The following is an 18276-nucleotide window of genomic DNA, read 5'->3' as shown; positions in this document are numbered from 1 at the left end:
GCGTTGACTTTATTACATGGTGCCACGGTCTGGATCGAGCCCACGCATTTCGGTCAGCAGCCGAGCTACATAGCGACTGAGCCACCACGGCCGCTCCGTGGGTTAAGAAGTGATAAGAGCCTCGCATTAAACATCATTTCTTTCACCTCGTAAAAGTTTCTGGTTTTAACCCCATCAGCCTTCAGGTTTGCTTTCTTATCATGTCCTTTTCAAATACTAACACAAGTATGCGACAATGGCGTGCAATTGTATACGTGTGTCGACCAGAGTTTTGGGATAATCACGCTTCATTATGCAGTTTTTCTCTTCCACGCTGAAAGCAGCCTAGCTGAATGACGCTTTGCAATATCTTGAACCCTCATGACTCACGTTACGCCGGCAGCGGGACGGATACTGTAAAAATTACAGCAATTTTTCTGAGCTGGACTTGTTCACTGCTATTAATGTAAATATTCTCTGTACCGAAAAGTGTGTGTGTGTTCGCGGGGGGGGGGGGGGGGGGGTGTACACGAGAAGAAATATGTAGTCAGTATATTGGAATAAGTAAGTACATTGTTGCAATATGCTGTCAAAGAAGTAACGCAACAAGAAAACTTTAACGCGGAGTGGTTACGGTTCGCGACGATCAGAAAATAATTCGCACAGGGAAAACGGACAAAGGTTCGATGATGCGGAAGCAACAGCGTCGCAATGCTAAAAAAGCATGACCACATACTCGCTTCCAGCTACTGCGATATAACGAGAGATGTTCAAAAACGTCACTCGAAAACAGCTTCTTTACTAATACAGGGCTTTGACCATCAAGGTACCAAATTCGCACGTGTTCAACGAAGGAAAGAGACTACGAAAGGTTACCGTCGCAAATGCAAACGGGAAGGAATACTGCGTTCGGAGTCTCGCGGACCTTTTCGAAGTCTCGTTGTCATTGCTAGGGCAGACCGAATGAAGAAGGGCAAGTGCTCGCAGATGGAGCTGTTCGGAAAAGACGCGTTCGCGCTTTTTACGATTTGCATCTGCTCACGCCGTTCTCTGAGAAGAAGACACCCAGAAAAAAAAAAAAAAGACGAAACATAGAGAGGAAGGGCGGAGAAGGAGAGATGGAGAAGAGGGTCGAGGCTGACGGCGAGCTTCCTCCTCGCCAGCAGCCGAGGAGCGCGTGCAGTTGAGAGAGACGGCCGTTTCGGCCGCTTTGCATTATTTACGCATTCTGCGCTGTTCCATCGTCGCCACTTTCTTCTTTCGTCCACCCACCCACGCGCGCGCGCACACACACAGTCCGCGTTGACAATTCCGGGCCTCGCAAGGCACCGCGCAAGACGGGGGCCAGGCCGACGACAAAACGTGCCGACTTCAAAACGACATCTGCGCGCCGCATGACGAGCACGTCCGCTGCATGAATCTGCCTCTGAATGTGTGCGTGCGAAGTGTGCGGGTATTAAAAAGACATGAAAGCTGAGTTTGCCTCGGCGCTCCTGTGTTCTCGAAGCAGCAGAGGTGAGGTGGACGTGCCTCGGTCGAGGCTTCTTCACACCCACGGACTCGGACAGAGACAAAGTGCCGGCTTATGCCGTCGAACGACCTCTTATATACTCCTTTAAGTATTCAAGGCCGCCGCTAGCGTTTTGCCTCGTGGTTTATTTAGTCCGTGTTAGTAGGAACGGAAATTATGCTTGCTTTCTGTGGTTGAATAGTAAGTTTTTGTTCAATTCGGTCTTGCTATGCTTTATTTCTCACAATGACGGCTACAATCTGCTGCGTGGAATGGACGTTTGCCAACATAAGCCTTCTTAACGCATTGAATGAATGAATGAATGAATGAATGAATGAATGAATGAATGAATGAATGAATGAATGAATGAATGAACATCCCGAGCCCTATCTTTCATCTCCCAAGTTCGCAAATTTTTATCGAAAAAAAGCCCGATTCACAACTTTAGCTTATCGTTACCTCTATAATGCCAGTATAATCGCAATATTTTCTTTGCACCTTGCTTAGAAAAACGTGGATTCAGAGGATGCAGGCATCAGCATCGCAGTAGCTGATAAAAGCGCCGTGACTTTTCTATGCTTGCAACAGCAAATCTTGTTTGGTATTTGTAGCTACTTCGCAGAGAAAAATTGTGGCTGCTACCGGTGGGGGAACTCTGGTGTGTGGTTAGCAGTCTTCGGCATGTTTTAAACACAGCAGAGCAAAAGAAGGGCTGCACGCAGTATCATTTTTCTTGCTCAAAAAACGCGGCTTAGTGCCCCCCGCTCGCAAAGTTCAGCCAACTAAGAAAATCCTACCAGCAGTCACTCTTCAAAGAATGACAAAGGTTGAGGTATCTTTGCAGTTTGCTCAGTTTCTCGCTTTTAATTGCGTGCATTGGTAATCTGTTATCAGTAACGTAAATTTTGAGTCAGAAAGACAATTTATAAAGGAATCAAATACCTTTTCGCGCTTCTCGCTACGTATCACCGCTAAGCCCGCTGGGGCACAGGCAGGATGTTTTTCTTTTCATTACTTTTTATAGTCCTTCTAAGGTATGCGTATTAGTGCTTAGCGACTCTGATATTCAGAATTTTGACATTACGAAGATGGAAAATCTGCCCTACCGACATGTCTAGCGCGTGATGAGTGGAAGAAGTCCTCAGGTTCATGGCAGCGTTTGGGAGATTGAAAGGCACAAATTTTTCTATCAGTTTTTTTTTCTCCGGTAATACTTGGAGCAATGAGAGCAAGGAGGAAAGAAAAACGATGTTCACGCAGGATCTACTTACATAATCACTAGCTAGTGGCCTTCCAGTCTACCAGAATAAGGAAAAGAGATACATGGAGTGTTTTATTTTATTAAATGCAGATTACATAGAGTAAACTATGTACGAAGTTAATGAGAACTTGTTAGGTAAGAGATCAATACAAATATGTTTGAATGAAATACCGGCTTAGTCAGCTGATTTGACGAAATAATTAGTGCTCTTTAGGTATTAAAATTATCAGTTAAAAATATCTGTCTTGATCAAAATAACAAGCCACGTATACTATATACAAATGGTAGGCCACAGAAACACACCTAGCAGCTCAGCGTGGCTAAAACTTTTTCTCACTAATGACTTTCGCTTGTGAATCGCGAGAACAGACCAGATCAGACAGGTAAATCGAGCCTCTTGGGAAATCTAGCTGCGAGGCACGTACAGCATTTGTCAAAAGTAAAGACCCCAGGGGGTTTGCTTCAAAGTCGTGTAGGGGGGCTCCGCTAGCATTCATGGAAGTCCAGTATATCAAAGGGGTTAAGAGCAGAAATCTGTTTAGTTTTCAGGTGATTTGTAGTGCTCAGAATGCATTACGAGCCGCACGATGGGGCTCGGAAGCAAGCCTCCTGGGCACCAAACCTTTTACAGATGGTGTACACCAGGTGTTATCTACGTAGTTACACAATTCTCAAAGCTTCTCGAATGCAGGACCATTTCCTGACATGCCTTCACATTGGCTGTCGTTTTTAAGCATTATCACCACAAATTGTGCGAGCATGTGCTTGAGTATCAAAAAAAAAAAAAGAAAAAACCCCGCTGCGCTCCCCACGGCCGTCCGTCTGGCATTACGGCTGATACCAGACCCATCCCGCAACATGGGTGGGATGAGAGGCTCAATAGGGAATTGGACCTGCACTCATTCGGGTTGCACAACCCTGAGAAGCAATCTGTAAGGCAAACGGACCCGACTCCTGACTTGAATTGAAGCGTGAGGGGATCCAACCTGCTAGTGCTTGGGTCTGAGATGTTGAATAATAACAAAAGCCTGGGCACTGCAGATGCCCCTATGGGAAGGTGTGGACCCGCGAAATGGCTTCCAATCAGCTTATGCCGTCTCTACCTTCCACTACAACACTGCAGCTTCCCACGCGTAGCATAGAAGTAGCTGAAAGACCACACTGACTGCAAGACTTGGTCTAAACAACCTCTTCGAGGCCGTGTATGGAATAGCACTAAGAGAACAAGGCCTTCTTTAATTTTATGCGAAGCATATTACTAGAGCTACACTACAGCCCGTCGAGCGCGGCGGTGGAGCTACCATTGACCTTTAGCGTGACCACGTGACACCACGTGACAACATGACGTCACAGCAGAGGAGAGATGGGCTGCCGGCTCGCGCGGTCGGCCGCGGCGGTGGAGGCTCCACATCAGAGGCGCTGCAGCTGACCACGTGACGCTACAGCAGCGGTATAAAGCTGAGCTTGCCTCGCTCTCCGGGCACTTACGAGGCGGCCAGGTGTTGGGATGCCGCCTAGAAGCAGGGCTGATTTGAACGAGAAGCGAAAGCTTCAGCGTGCCACAGAGACCGATGAAGAGCGGGATGAACGTCTGGCTAAGCGGCGTGCTCAATATGCGGCTCGGCGACAACGTTCTACAACAACTGAAGAACAAAGCGAGGAACTTTACCAAACCTAGCCATCAATATGATTCGCATCTGACTAGGCTTAACCTTAGGTAAGCCTCAGCCATTTTTTTATACATGAAACATAAAATTTTATAAGCATTGATTTTTTGTTCTGGGTTTTCATTATTGTGTTACGAGTAAGAGATCAGAAACTGGGTCACTTAACCAAATGTGCTTTATTTCCAATTTTTAAGAGTGCAAGGCGCCTTGCTTTCTCATCTGAATAAAAGAAGCAAATCAGCCAAAGAGACTTTACGTACAAAACTTGTATAAAATTCGCCGTGTCCTGAAACGTGATCAGGCCTGAAGGCGAGCGGTGGCGAATGGAAACACCAAAAGGACCGCGCCGGACGACGTCGATTTAGCTTGTTGCTACTTTGACCTCGAGAATAAACCGTCCGTTCGAATGCGCTCCCGTCAGTTGATAGGCATTGAGCGCGTGCGCTGCGTAATTAGACGCGAAAAGAGGAGGTTAAAACGCAGTCCCTCGCTGCGTGCACGCGGTCCTCTCGTTAGTTAGTTCCGTAAAAAGACGGTGGAGAAGGAAAAAGGGAAGAAGAGGAGAGGAGGACGGAGCGCAGCAGAGTCCAAATCTGCCCGCTTGTCATTACGGTGGATCGACCACGCAGAAAAAAATAAATACGCTCGGCTAGTGTCTTGCATTTTGCGACTTTTTTATCCTCTCCTGCCTTGTATGCCCAATGCAGCCCACTGCCGTTCTCTCAACAAATAAAAGAAATTGTCCAAAAAGAAAGAAAGAAGGAATGAATAAACAGAGCACACGCGCAACGCTGAAAGTAGAGGGAAGCTATTTGCGAATGCACGAGCGAACGTTTCATCTCCATTTTGCCGCATAGTCAGGCTGTACAGAATGAACAGCGCACGCTCAGCCCTATCTCGCAGCCTTCGTTGCTGCTGCTGCTGCTGCTGCGACAGCAACAGCGAAGGGTGATCTATAGGCATCGATTCCAATAGCCGCGGTGGTCGATGGTTTTCGTAGTGACCACTGCCGGCCGCAGAGGACATCGCAGTCACTGCATTGTGTGGTAGTGGGTGAAGGGGAAAGTGCGAGCTAGAGGAGAGAGAGGTCGGGGAGGGGAGACATTAGCGCCCATACCGGACTTACGAATTTGCCCGGTCTGGGACTCGGCCGAGGCGACAGCTTCAATTAATAATGTAATATCAGGCAGCTGGAGTTAAAAAATGGAAAGCCGACATGTCTCGCGACCCGATCGAAAGAGAGAAAGATATCGGGGTCAAAGCTTTACTTTCCAGCAGTATTTTTTGTTTAGTTTTTGCGTCTCTCTAGCGATGAAAATTAACGGAAAAGAAAGAGTTTGTGAGCAGATGGTATTGACAGGCTTCGTAATTACATCTTTGCGCGTTTACTCGGTTACTTTGTTATCTTTTCCAGAACGTTCCTTGGGCGCCAAGCACGACTAATCTGCGCAGGAGTTATAGCAAAAAAAAAAAAGTAATAAAATTGACTCTTGACTGTGCGGAGATGTACGCAAGAGAAATCACGAGACAAAAGCACACTGCCTCAAATGGGCAGCCATATTTGGCTGCGGTTTCTGAAACAGCCTTGATTGCATCAGTCCCAAAGACTTATGCATTACGACATATTCTTTGTTCGGGGCCTTTTGTTACGGCGATATGCGTGGACACGCTGCTTGCGTGCACATTTAGCGGTCACTTTTGTCTTCTCGCGCTACGTGTAGCAAGACTCAACGCGTAATTATAACCTTTCTGTTTTTTTTTGTTCGTGTAGTCACGGCACGCTACATAGCCTTGCGTCAAATTAGCAACTTTTGGCCCATTTACATTTTTTCGCGCCATTAATGAGGGCTTCTGATTCGCCGGGACTTAAGCGAATTGTCTTACATTAATTCAGTCTGTTTATCGGGCACGTTATTGTGAAGTATTGAATCATTGTTTCTTTGACAACTGATATAATGAAGGAGCCAGAAATTCTCGAGTTGAGCCGAGCACAACCTAGTAATAAAATAAAGTAAGGAATCTACCGCTGCATCTTTCCCAATTATTCCAGCACGGTTTTTTTTTTCTTCGTTTTCTTTCATGTTAACTCATCACAGTCCCATGCTAGCGGAAGATCTAGCGGATATATTAAGTTAATGCTCGGAACAAATTTGGAAGAGTGAATAAATAATAGTAAGAAAAGAACAAATTGGTGACAATAATAATCGTGAGATGAATAATGCCGTTTAATCCGATCAAAACAGTTATGTGTGAGCAAATAATTGTTGAGCGCTTTCCAGACGTATTCTGCTCTACCTCTAGAGAAGTTGGTTATCATTTTTTCTGCTCAAAGATTACGTAATATTGCAACCTTGGGAGGCCTTTAGCTTAGTTTTGAGAATATCCAGACATATAACGGGATTCCGCCGCAAACTTGTTGTCTTCTCACTGTAAATTACAACAAAATCAACATGCCTCTGCTGATTAAATGCTTAATTGCATGGTGGTTCAGTAGTTTTGGTGATCTGTTGTTATAATCAACTTTGCGTGTTCTATTCTAGACGTTGCGACCTTATTTCGATGGAGGCGAGATTCCAGAACCCACGCACGCTGGAAGATTGCTGTTTACGTTAAAGAATAGGAGGAAATAGAAATAAACCCGCAGCCCTCTATACTACGGATGGAAGCTTAATACGGCTCTCGTTTTGACTTGTAGAAATGAACGAAGCTTTGTAGCTCCGTAAAAAGAAGCAACTATGGCAACTGGTCGAGGTTACAGTCTCACATTCTGTACTAGTTTACATTTTCCAGGAGGTTTCAAAGGACCCTTCCGTTCTTGGTAGGAAAAAAGATAAACATTTATGCAATAATAAGCGTGGCTTAGGTGGGTGCGTTGACTAACAGACGGAGGTAAATGAATCAGTCTTTACTAGATCTGGTTACAGCACACTAACCAGGGGCCACTACTTTCTTACTGCATATGCGATAACGTAGGTTCTGGAATACGCACAGGCATTCTACTGTCCCGTAGCTGCATGTGTCGCCAGTCGGCACTTACGCCACCACTGTTACTGATAACTGAAGCGCTGATGATCGAATCGAAGGGAGCTCCACGGAGAAGGAAAAAAAATGGCAGTGGCTTAGCTCAGCCAGGCCAGGATATACGTAGCGAGAGTACGGTTAAACTTGATTACACCTTGTCGTTTGGCTTGGTTTCTCTCCGGCTACGTCCAATGTTTGGCTTTGGTTGTTATCCCCCCGTTGCGTCTGATTGCGGCTACATTAAAGACGGGACATTTGTTATGCTTCAAAGTGTGACGCATTTGTTTTATTTCCGGTTTTTCGTCTTGTAGCTGAAGGCTGGCTTCTTTAAATCCCTCCGACTCCCTATCTATATCAACGGACGGCACCACCGAGCCGCCTTCTACATATATACAGCTGCACAAGCTTCCCTCCTCCTATGGCGCATGTGACGACACGCCAGATGGCGCGGCGAGCGGCGGGCGCCACCTGCTGCGGTTGCTAGGCAACTGCCCATGACCACGGGGAGACCACAGCAAAACTGGTGCCACGGCGAAACGGAGAGACTTGCGCGTAATGTAGCTCTCGCTACAGGCCCTCTTGGGCACCGCCTTGAATAAGTGCATTCCAAGAGCACTGTAAGCTGTTAGGCGTTGCATGGAAGCCATCAGCTCATAACTAGCATAACTAGCAATTTGAAAGGGCTCTTCACAGCGTGACACACGGCGCCAGAGATGTCGATTTCCTTGTATCGAAGACAGGCGCGGGCGCCGCCCAGCGCTGCCTACCTAGCCGTTTAGGGTAGCGCCGCGTGCGTGCGCTTGCCTGATAGATCGCTGGAAGTGCTGAGGGATCATCGGGGTGAAGGGATGCACAGTGGTCCGCCTGACATCGAAGACCCCCAGGATTAAGAAGATGCATGTGTAGGCTTGGCTCATCCTCATTTACTGTAGCGGAGATAGCATGAGCCGTCAGCACGACCGAGAGTGTAGAGAGGGCGGAATAGGAGAGGCATGTAGATGAGAGATTGTTTGCACGCATAGAATCCTGTGACATTTATCGTACGCTGCTGCGGACATTCCGCACACGAGATGGTGTAAGGCAGATCAGAGCTGTGGTGACTGCCATAGGTGTAAGGTTGAGCTTTATATTGTAAGTTAACTGGGCCTAGCAACCAAGTAAAATCTGAGAAATTCGGGACACCCCTTGAATGCGTGGACGAATTCACGTGGTTGAGAGGATAAAGGTATGGTCTATAAAAGTGCAGTGAACATGCACACTCCTCGAAGAATGCGATGGGTAAGCTTGAGCAGTGTGTGCACCGTTAAAGTACCACCGACTAGAATGGAAATACCAGAGTTTGGTAGAGTGGATATCCAGGGTTGGGAGAAGTGGAGTCAGGGCGGCCATTGAAAGAAGCGAAAATAAGTGGGGCACGAGCAAGTTTAACAAGCAGGACGACGATCTCTTGCCGAGTGTTCGACCACCGTGAAAAATCTGCGCCGTATGGGAAACACAGCTGTGCCTATATGTATACTGCAGAACTACCTGGTTGGAGGGAGGAAAGAATACGTCGGCAATCAAGGATGGATGGTGAATGATATGGGGAGAAACTAGAAAGGTGAGCAAGGAAACTGGTTCTTGTAAGAGGAAGGCGCATATCTTGAATTAGCCGTGGTGTGGGTGGATGCTCAGTTCAGATGCCTTATTAGCTGGGCTTCGGCAGTTCTACTGCGCCACCACAGAGAATGCGCTATGAATTGCGAGACCATAGAGCTTCGATAGCGAAGGCAGTCGTTTTCTTCACGAGCGTTAAAATTTAGTCCCATATCGGGTTGTTCCCGGTTATTTAGAAGTTGGTAGTGGCAGATGTCATATCGGAAGCGGTTTTTGCGAAGATAGTCACCATGTTGGAATTCGTGTGGAGGAATGACAGCTACGCTATTTTCGTGGTTGAGGAAGTTCTGGTTTTTGACGAGCTTCTGAGATGGCACTGTCTACAGCAGTGCCTTCATCTGTCAAATCCGAATGTGATCGACCCAGCACACGTTTGGGTGCGCCTTCAGATGCACGTAGGTCAGCCGTTTGAGCGCAGGAACGCTGCGTAGGAGACGACAAATGATGAGCAGGGGTGTTAAGGTGGAGGGAGTTCCAGGAAGTCATCATCTTCGCATGCGAGTGCGGCAAAGTCATTGCATGTTGTAACACCGACATTTGAGGATGGCTTGTTAAAATTCTTCGCCCGCTACCTCTTCGTACAAATGGAGAAGCGAATGTCGAGGTCCAGCGGTTTGCAGAGGGCACATAGACTTGTATACCTGACGGCCACAGTCGCAGGACTGGGGCAGGTATTTGCATACGACCTTCTTTGTGACAGTCATAATAAAAGAACTGACGATTCCGAAAGAGATGTGGTTCGATTATGGCACTACAGTGCGTAAGGTAATCCCATAGAGTCAACGGGCCTTGTATGGTAAGGATACACGAACCGAAGTCGGAGCATGTGCCACTTATTGTGGCGCATCTCATATATGGCAGTGATTTAGTGTCGATCCGTTGTTATGTGCATAGCGCGGGCGTGTCTGGTCCCTCAAGGTGAAGAGTTTAATTCTAAGGCGATATTTCAGGTCTATGTGATATTTGAAGTTCCTCAATTTCCTCCCCTTGTCTGCTTAAGAGCGCAGACGGCGTAGCCTTGACCCACTTGTCTCTAAAATATTCCTCCGTTTGCACAGAGCTCAGCGTGACAACAGTCTGCCAATATGTGCTGTCGCCTAATTCTCGTGGCGTAAGCTAGGCGCGACGCGCCCTTTAAATCAGCCCTTCGCAGTGAACTTTGAGCTGACCGGATTGGTGCTCGCCACAGCGTCCGCCCCTGCCGCCGCGTCGAATACGTGATGCGAATAACCAAGTTCATTGACGCCGCTGTGCCCGTTTGCCGGATGAACGACGAGCCGGAGCCCGCGACGGCCGCGTCGCATATTCATGGCCGAGCATTGACTGAGTGGCTGGGCTCTCTAAATTAGGCTCACTGTCGCGCCGAATTTCCCCCGCGGCTGATATATGCCAACCGGCGTCCACGATTCTCCCGAAATGCTCTGTCGGTGGGCACGTCAGTACCGCGGCACCTTTTCTGGGTTGACCGTTCATACCGCAAGGTAATGAGCCGGAGGTCACACGCTTTCCCATCCTGCCCTTTTCCCTCACTCACTCACTCACTCACTCACTCACTCACTCACTCACTCACTCACTCACTCACTCACTCACTCACTCACTCACTCACTCACTCACTCACTCACTCACTCACTCACTCACTCACTCACTCACTCACTCACTCACTCACTCACTCACTCACTCACTCACTCACTCACTCACTCACTCACTCACTCACTCACTCACTCACTCACTCACTCACTCACTCACTCACTCACTCACTCACTCACTCACTCACTCACTCACTCACTCACTCACTCACTCACTCACTCACTCACTCACTCACTCACTCACTCACTCACTCACTGTGAGGACTCTGTGAGATTGCAGGTCTTATTTTCAACAAACACCAAAGTACAAACAATAAACGAGGCGGCTTTTAACGGGAAGGAAACCAATTACAATATGAGCGAGAAGAAAGGAAAGGAACAAGAGAACAACGCAACAATACACGGGAAAAACACACGGGGGAACAGAACAAAGTGCTTATGATAAATGCAGGAAAAAGAGTCAAAGAGGAAAGTTCACACTACTTGTCTTATTCGAGCAACGAGCGGGGAGGACTGGCTGGGTGTCGGGTAGTCAAGGAGTCTCTTGGCGTTCCAACGTCGATGAAACGCTACCGCAGCGTCAGCGTTCGTGGGCTCCCGGCACGGTTCCCAGGTCTGGTATCCCGGAAAAAGGTCACGTAGGCGCCAGAGGCGGCCTGTGTGGAGCAGCTGACGGATGGACGGAGAAGAGTGGCGCCTGGGCCTGGTGGTTGAGGCTCTCGACGATGGATGTCCAGGTCTGGTGGCCCGGACGTCTGCGGCTAAGGCCCAAGCCCGGAACTCGGGGAGCCAGCAGAACTCGTCCACGTCCGTCGCCCACCGCGCTCTTCTCTTCTCTGCCACGTAATCCTGTTCGACCTGTCCCGGCGTACCCCTCAGCACGCGCTCCTCGAGTGTGCGCGCTCCTCGTGCTTTGTCTTCTCCTCACGAACGCCGCTGGGTGGCGCTATCTCCTTACACTCACTCACTCACTCGCTCACTCACTCGCTCACTCACTCACTCACTCGCTCACTCACTCTGCACTCATTCACACTCACACGCACACTCACTCCCACTAACACAAACACGTTCGCACGCGCACCCAACACGCAGGCCCACCCACACACTCGCACACTCTACGCTCTCTCTCTCTCTCACACACACATGCACACGCACACACACACACACACACACACACACACACACACACACACACACACACACACACACACACACACACAACACGTGACGACCACAGTGGCAGGCGCCTTGCGCGAACGGAGGCACTGACCCGCCACTAAGGAAACAAACGCGGAATCTTCTACGTGGATGCCTCCGGCCCTGACTATGAGGGGGAGGGGGGGGGGGTGTGTACGTCGCAGTCGTCCACCAGAACGTGCAGTGAACGGTCCAACGTTCCGAGCTCAAGACATAACACATGCGGAGGAGTGAGGTCGCCAGTGGGCTAGCCACCGCAGACCAGGACTCGCGAGTCATCCTCACCGACTCGAGAGGAGCCCCCAGAAATATTGAACAGGAGCACATTCCTCTCTTTGCGTATCGCATCTTTCAAAATAGCACCCACCTCGGGGCCGCCGCGTCTCGGCTTTTGCTCACATGGACCTCGACGGCAGTGTAACGGTTGACACCGCCGCTCACTCTGCGTGCAACGCCTTTAGGCCCTTCCGAAACGGATCCTAAGCCCCATTCGGCCCCCACTTTTTGAGATATTACTCATTTATACGAAAACGGCCAAGCAATTTATCGTAGGCCCTGCAAAGGCCTTACAAAAGCGGAGCAACGCACACTCCTCCTTCTTTACACGAAAACACTGCTGTGCCCGGCACTTTTAAAGCAGTTTGATCGGGCATGTGCGGGAAAGTGCCCGTACTGCGTATCGGAGATCTTCCACATAGTGTGGGCATGCCAATCAACACCGACCTTCGACCCAAAACCCAACCCCGCCTGGGAGAACAGGGAGGCAGCTTTGCTCCGCTGATCCGACCTGGTGAGCCAGAAGGCCCTGGTAGACCGAGCCCGAGCCGCGGCGGTCGCCAATGGGCTCCTGTAATGAGGAGCCCACCTAAGGAATGTGAGAAGTGACCCCTTCCGGGCCAACTCAAACTTCCGCTCTGTCATGTACGAGGAATAAGTTTTTCGGGCAGACAAACAGCCAAATGACTTGCTGCCCAGGGGCCAGCACCAAGAAAACTGTCTGGACGACCAGGAAATGCTCGGCTGTAATTGGAGTGTGACTTTTCAAAAAACTTGGTGTCCAAACGGACGAGGTTTGCGTGGCTGGTTCTAGTTAGTTGCAGCGAAGCTCGAATATCTGCTGCCGTCCAGGGTGTCAGCAGTGCAAAAGCCAGGACGTGGGTAAACAAGCGGTCGGGAACATACCCAAGAGGTGATGTCTTCCCCACTACACCACTGCGGCTGCTTATTTCACTTGTTTAATGCAACTTCTTTGACTGTGCTCCCGTTCGTAAGAAACAAAGAAATGCTAATTCAGAGCTACATTTTGGTATGTCATATGTCACGTAAACGAATACGCGCCTAGCTTAAGAGTTAAATTTTGTCAGTCTGTGGCTAACAAGAAGTTAGTCAAGGCAAATCATTACTGAATGACCCTCATTGAAAGTCAGACTCAAAATACTAGCGACTGCTTTGCTGACTGCTGCAGATATGTTAGTCTTCGGTTGTCCTGTGTAGAACTCTTTTTTCTTTTTTTTTTCAGCCCATTCGTATCTAGAACATTTCGAGAAAAGCGTCATATGGTCATTCATATTGCAGATTTTCCGACAACTTTCGTGTTCTTGAGCGCTTATGGTGCTGCAAAGGAATTAGCGCGAAAAAAAATTGTTGCAGCAATTCTCAGGTGATATCTATCACTTAGTAAGCGCTGACACCAACCAGCTATTTGAGCCCGGCCAAGAGCCGAGCTGCAAACCTAAGACCCGCACACACATGTTTGGAAGGCCCAGTACAGTAACTGTATTCTAATACCTGTTGTCATCCTGTAATCCCTATGATAGCTTTCTAACTGCTTATTTACATATTCCGAAACTTTCAAGCACTAGAAAGTAATGGTTTGAATAACGACAGAGCCTGGCCACACTCGCACCTCCTAACTGTTTTGGTATGCGCATACGCATTCAAATTATTAATTTATAAGGCTTCCAGACATTATAATATTCGCCTAACGAGGTCAGCATCTCCAAATGGAGTTGTCAGCCGCTTTGTTGACAACAGCATGTTGGCGCAGCCGGCTCTGAAAAAACAAATACGGTTTAACATCGGTCGATGCAGTTGCATTCGTCTCAGTATGAAGTGAAACAACGTTATAATAAGAGAAGCGAGAATATAGAAAAGTTTAAGTAAAGTTAGACTAACCGAGCTTCACTAACGAGTAGCGATAAATCAGCAATCAAGTATCGCCGCATCGAGTAGCCACGGACTACCTGCTGGTGTCGCCACATTATTGGTTAGCATGATTCTGTTACCATGGGTAGGAAAAGTCGCTTAAGGAAGGAGATCGGTTTGCAGCAACTTTCCGCAGAGTTTCTGAGCATTGTATGCATGTGTTCTTTAAGAAAACGAAACGTTGAGCTTCCGCCTGGCAATAGATTGAAGTCCAGTACCTTTCGCCCTCTAGACGGATGCTCGAAATTAGGCCATTGCACTAGTTTGAGACAGAAATGGTAATAGCGCTGCAACAAGACGTACACAAGAAAGACTGACACAGGACATGCGTTGTACATGCGCTGTACATGCGGTGTACAGGACATGCGCAGGACATGTACCGTTTTTTTGCGCATGCCTTAAATTTTCTATATATTTGCTGGCTTTGCAGTAATTAAAATAAGATGAAGTAATAGCGAATGTCCTGTGTCAGTCTTTCTTGTGTACGTCTTGTTGCAGCACTATTACCATATCTGTCTCGAATAATGCACCATCTAGCCCAAATTGACGTTCTTCTAAACCTTGCACTAGTATTGTCATATTGCCGCCGGAAAAAATCTGACCCAATGCAACTTTCCAAATTATCTAGATTAACCACTGTCGCGCATTATCAAACCTCATTATGCGGGAATAAAATAGAAAAGGAGTCGCGTATGCTTACGAGTGTCGCGATTGTACCGACCATATGTGTGGCACCTAGATTTTTCGCTTTGCAGGCAGGAATGGATGGCTCCCACTGAAAGAGAACTCTCGGTTGCGTCGATAACGAACTTTCAGATGAGCGTTCGCCTAATTAGCCAGCTGCAGGAACAAGCTGAAACAGAACCAGCGCTGATTGCCAGTTGGCGTGCAGGTTTTGTCGGTGCAATCCACAACTGCACACATATTCCATGCCTTACCATTAATCATTCAGCAAGCATCGCATTTTTAGCACAGAGACACAAAGCAGAACAGTGCAGTGCATCGCCAGCAGTGCTACCTGTTGTCAAGCACTGCGTAGCCTAGTAAATAAGTAAAAAGAGACCCCGACAATCACAGTACCTCGTCCCATACAGAAGGCGCTCAATGAATTATTGGAGCTTCCTCTGTGTCAACCACCTGTCAATACAATATTTTGCGCACCTTTCATTCGTTGTTGTTTTTCATGTGTCAGCGGCGTCACCTTCTTCCAAGTGATTTTTATATGCTTAGATAAGATTTCCATCAGCCCTAAAAGCACCCTGGCAATGATTTACTTACTCTAAACACTTCAGTTCGCATTTCTCTGCTTTACTAAATTTTCAACGCAACTCTGAAGTGTCGTAATCCGAATAGTTTACGTAATTTGTAGTGGGCGCAATTCTTTTGGGTTGAAACTGGATCTAGCTGCATCAGAATTTCCATTATACGGAGAGCCCGTCGTCATGAAATCGTTATCGTGTGGACTGTCAAGTCGGTGAAGCTGGTAATCAGAGCGGAGCGCAATTGAATTCCAAGAAGCATTGCGTCATACCACCCCTAATTAGCAGCTGTGATGAAACGCGTTTTCAAAGCGCCTTAACGGTTTCGCCACGTCGATAACAACTTTAAATCAATACAGGTGATTGCAACATCATGCGAACAGATTAAACGAGGCGAGCATCCACTCTCTTTCTTTGCTATGCATAGACACTCAGGCTACCGAATCACGCTCACAGCCACACTTAGTCACACACGCAGTTACACTCAGGCAGTGAGTCATGCACACAAACAGCCGCGCATGCAGTTCGTTAGTCACACACACAGTCAGTCACACTCAGTCACACACACTGTCAAACGCACTGCCAGTCACGCACACAGGCAGTCATACACACAAACATAACATTCACACGCGCACAACAGCCCCACATGCAGTCACACGCATACGAAACCACACACAGGCGCGCGCGCACGCACACACATATGCACAGACACCGCGCCGAAACCGCAGCGTTGCGACGAAGACGAACGCCTAGCGAGAGATGATGAGCGAAGCAGACACATCGAGAGCAGCGCGTATCAAAAGGGATAAAATGGCCGCAGCTCGCGCGTGCTGGCTACAATGCGTTCACGCCGGAGTTCCTCCCCGCGAGCAAACATCGCTCGCTGCGTCTCAATAGATCATCGCCGAAAAAGACTCGCTTCTCAGCCGGCTAGACTTCCTTCCGTTATGAAGACGAATGAAAGAAAAATAAAACCTTCTTCTCTCCGCTACTCTCAATCTTTCCACCCCTCCTCTTCTCAGCTTCCAAACCCGCTTCGCAAAGTGGCCGCTATCGAACAAAAATTTGGTAACAATTGAGGCGTTGAGAAAAGACCGAGTGCTCGGCCCAACTTGATTTACCACCGAAATATAGACCGCACGCTCGCTGCCAGCTTTTGCTTTCGTATAAACAATGGAGGTTCTGACTGCGCTCTTTTTTTTTTTGTGCCTTGCTTTGAGCGTGGGAAGAACGCCACCGCTCTCCTCTTTCCTTTTTCCGCGCGGGCAGCCTTTGAAGGGCGGGAAAATATTTCGCGCGGTTTTGGTCATTTGTTTCCGCGGGCGTTCTACGAGACTGTGATTCGCGTACTCCGCTTTCGAAGCTACTGTGTTAAGATTCAACAGCGGCGGTAGTCGTGTATTTTTTCCTCACTTTTGTTTTTGAGGATGCAGTGGATGAATGCGAACAGTGTAAGACTTTGTTTTTCTTCGTGTTTTTTTCTCCTCCAGGAGAACCTGTGTTTTACGATGCCTCAGTGCCTGATGAAGAATCACGGGAAATATTGATCATATGCGACAGGAAGCTTACGTCAAGATCGGGTAAGATTGTTGCTGATTTGCGTCTGTCGTTTAGACAGTAATATGTTTCAGAAGTGATCACCTTGTCATAATGGCTATACAGTTATAAATAGTTTTTAGTGATATCATGGGAGCGTCGACCCGGCGGTCGTTCACAGTACCATGTAGACCCGCAGTGCAGAAACGGGCGCATGCGCACAGAATGCCTGCCAGTTGCTGCGTCTTCTCCTAGGCTGTTCTGTAGACGTATCATAACCGCCGCTGTCTGTTGTTGTTGTTGTTGCTACGACTGAAAGAAGGATAAAGAGGGAATTGCACAGGCCTGCCTACTCGCTCGAGCTGAGCCACAACCGCTGCCACGTGCAGATAGAGGAGAGTTGAAAGATATGAGAAGAAAGTGTGAAAGAACAGACGCGCGTCGCAACAAGCGTGTCCACCGAAGTGACAACGCCGACTGTGACAGATACCCCAGTGCCCCTCTTCCGCTCGCAGGTGCTGTACTTATAGGCCTGTACTTATAAAACCATAGAGAAAGCCGCCGCGGTGGCTGAGTGGTTATGGTGTTTTCCTGCTGTCCCGAAAGCTCCGGATGCGATCCTGGCCGCAGCGGTCGCATTTCGATGGAGGCGAAATGCTAGAGGCCCGTGTGCTGTGCTATGTCAGCGCACGTTAAAGAACCCCAGGTGGTCAAAATTACCGGCGCCCTCCACTACGGTGTCCCTCATTGCCTGAGTTGTTTTGGGAAGTTAAACCCGATAAACCCCACCAACCACACACTAGAGAGATATACTTAGATACCCTTAGACAAACCCTGAAGCAAGCTTCCTTGCATAGCAAAAACACCTTCACAGCAAAAGGCGTGTTTGTTTTCTGGGCGTTAGCTGCGCGCACCGCTAGACACGTTAATCGCCAAGGCTTGGCTTTTGCCTATACCTGCCGAGCAGTGAATTTGCAGAGCTACGTCTAATTCCTTCATCGTGATCGTAACAGATGACAGAGGGATGAAAAAGGACATGTAGCATTCTACAGCGCTGCGCGTAATTTTGTGCCCCAAGGCCAGGCCGCGCCGATGTGCTGAAGGGGTTTTTTCACTGCACAGGAAATCCGAATTGGGCAGGAAGGTGACTTCGGAATTTCGAAAGATTTAATGTGACCGTTACCTTTTTTATGAGCAGAAAAGAATAAAGAGAATAGGGAGGCTATGAAATGTAGTACAGCACAGAACAACGTTACATCTTGATTAATATTGTGTTCAGTTGAGAAGTAAAATAATTATTAACTATTATTTATAGTGAAAGGAGGCTTCTGCACAAATAGAACAAGAGATCGAGTTCACGGCGGGCGACACAAAACGATGAGTAGAACGGCGGGCAGCG

The 18276-nt window shown here is 48.1% G+C and overlaps 1 protein-coding gene across 1 annotated transcript in view; it reads left to right on the top strand.

The window, feature by feature from the left end:
* The first annotated feature begins 16902 nt into the window (after positions 1-16902).
* The window catches only part of LOC149339465 (cell adhesion molecule DSCAML1-like), a 240909-nt gene continuing 239535 nt past the window's right edge, over positions 16903-18276 (top strand). Inside the window, exon 1 of the mRNA XM_089550484.1 lies at positions 16903-16921. The gene's annotated coding sequence lies outside the window, so the exon portion shown is untranslated. The remainder of the gene's footprint in view (positions 16922-18276) is intronic.

This window comes from Amblyomma mixtum, chromosome 6 (genome assembly GCF_055824585.1).
Source record: "Amblyomma mixtum isolate Tamu chromosome 6, ASM5582458v1, whole genome shotgun sequence".
Classification (NCBI taxonomy): domain Eukaryota; kingdom Metazoa; phylum Arthropoda; class Arachnida; order Ixodida; family Ixodidae; genus Amblyomma; species Amblyomma mixtum.
This window is presented reverse-complemented; position numbering and strand designations above follow the sequence as displayed.